This window comes from Schistocerca cancellata, chromosome 2 (genome assembly GCF_023864275.1).
Source record: "Schistocerca cancellata isolate TAMUIC-IGC-003103 chromosome 2, iqSchCanc2.1, whole genome shotgun sequence".
NCBI lineage: Eukaryota > Metazoa > Arthropoda > Insecta > Orthoptera > Acrididae > Schistocerca > Schistocerca cancellata.
In genome coordinates, this window is record NC_064627.1 from 124,279,662 (window position 1) to 124,282,173 (window position 2,512).

Consider the following 2,512-nt stretch of genomic DNA (forward strand, 5'->3'; position numbering starts at 1 on the left):
TGTAGAGTGTGACACTGAGACGTGGAGGAAGCGTGGAAATCGGGTTCAGCAGGGGATAAAGCTTGCATAAACGACTTCCGAGCTTGGATTTCACTTTCTGTCCGTGTTGGGGCCAGGTTATGTCGGCGATCCAGAGTGACACCGAGATAGCGCGCCGTCGGGCGTCCAGCGCCCCGCCGACGTTGACAGGCGGCAGATCTTCTGGAATGAAACGACATTGACCACCAGGAGTTGTGTCATTGCCCCGTTTTTTTTTTTTTTTTTTTTTTTTTTTGACAATACGTAAACTTCATTCAGTTCAGTGGTATATACACTACTGCGCATTAAAATTGCTACACCAAGAAGAAATGCAGATGATAAACGGGTATTCATTGGACAAATATATCATACTAGAACTGACGTGTGATTACATTTTCACGCAATTTGGGTGCATAGATCCTGAGAAATCAGTACCCAGAACAACTACCTCTGGCCGTAATAACGGCCTTGGTACACCTGGGCATTCAGTCAAACAGAGCTTGGGTGGCGTGTACAGGTACAGCTACCCATACAGCTTCAACACGATACCACAGTTCATCAAGAGTAGTGACTGGCGTATTGTGACGAGCCAGTTGCTCGGCCACCATTGACCAGACGTTTTCAGTTGGTGAAAGATCTGGAGAATGTGCTGGCCAGGGCAGCAGTCGAACATTTTCTGTATCCAGAAAGGCCCGTACAGCACCTGCAACATGCGGTCGTGCATTATCCCCCTGAAATGTTGGGTTTTGCAGGGATCGAATAAGGGGTAGAGCCACGGGTAGTAACACATCTGAAATGTAACGTCCACTGTTCAAAGTGCCGTCAGTGCGAACAAGAGCTAATTGGGACGTGTAACCAATGGCACCCCATACCATTACACCGGGTATACGCCAGTATGGCGATGACGAATACGCGCTTCCAATGTGCGTTCACCGTGATGTCGCCAAACACGGATGCGACCAACATGATGCTGTAAACAGAACCTGGATTCATCCGAAAAAATGACGTTTTGCCATTCGTGCACCCAGGTTCGTCGTTGAGTATACCATCGCAGGCGCTCCTGTCTGTGATGCAGCGTCAATGGTAACCGCGGCCACGGTTTCCGAGCTGATAGACAATGCTGCTGCAAACGTCGTCGAACTGTTCGTGCAGATGGTTGTTGTCTTGCAAACGTCCACATTTCTTGACTCAGGGATCGAGACGTGGCTGCACGATTCGTTACAGCCATGCGGGTAAGATGCCTGTCATCTCGACTGCTAGTGATACGAGGCCGTCGGGATCCAGCAAGGAGTTCCGTATTACCCTCCTGAACCCACCGATTCCATATCCTGCTAACGGTCATTGGCTTTCGACCAACGCAAGCAGCAATGTCGCGATATGATAAACCGCAATCACGATAGGCTACAATCCGACCTTTATCAAAGTCGGAAACGTGATGGGATGCATTTCTCCTCCTTACACGAGGCATCACAACAACGTATCACCAGGCAACGCCTGTCAACTGCTTTTTGTGTTGTGTGCTGTCCTTAGGTTAGTTAGGTTTAAGTAGTTCTAAGTTCTAGGGGACTGATGGCCATAGATGTTAAGTGCAATAGTGCTCAGAGCCATTTGATACATTTTTTTGCTGTTTGTGTATGAGAAATCGGTTGGAAACTTTCCACGTGTCAGCACGTTGTAGGTGTCACCACCGGCGCCAGCCTTGTGTGAATGCTCTGAAAAGCTAATCATTTTCATATCACAGCATCTTCTTCCTGTCGGTTAAAATTCGCGTCTGTAGCACGTCATTTTCGTGGTGTTTTTTTTTTTTTTTTTTTTTGTCATCATTCTACTGACTGGTTTGATGCGGCCCGCCACGAATTCTTTTCCTGTGCTAACCTCTTCATCTCAGAGTAGCACTTGCAACCTACGTCCTCAATTATTAGCTTGACGTATTCCAATCTCTGTCTTCCTCTACAGTTTTTGCCCTCTACGGCTCCCTCTAGTACCATGGAGGTCATTCCCTCATGTCTTAGAAGATGTCCTATCATCCTGTCCCTTTTCCTTATCAGTGTTTTCCACATATTCCTTTCCTCTCCGATTCTGCGTAGAACCTCCTCATTCCTTACCTTATCAGTCCACCTAATTTTCAACATTCGTCTATAGCACCACATCTCAAATGCTTCGATTCTCTTCTGTTCCGGTTTTCCCACAGTCCATGTTTCACTACCATACAATGCTGTACTCAAGACGTACATCCTCAGAAATTTCTTCCTCAAATTAAGGCCGGTATTTGATATTAGTAGACTTCTCTTGGCCAGAAATGCCTTTTTTGCCATAGCGAGTCTGCTTTTGATGTCCTCCTTGCTCCGTCCGTCATTGGTTATTTTACTGCCTAGGTAGCAGAATTCCTTAACTTCATTGACTTCGTGACCATCAATCCTGATGTTAAATTTCTCGCTGTTCTCCTTTCTACTACTTCTCATTACCTTCGTCTTTCTCCGATTTACTCTCAAAC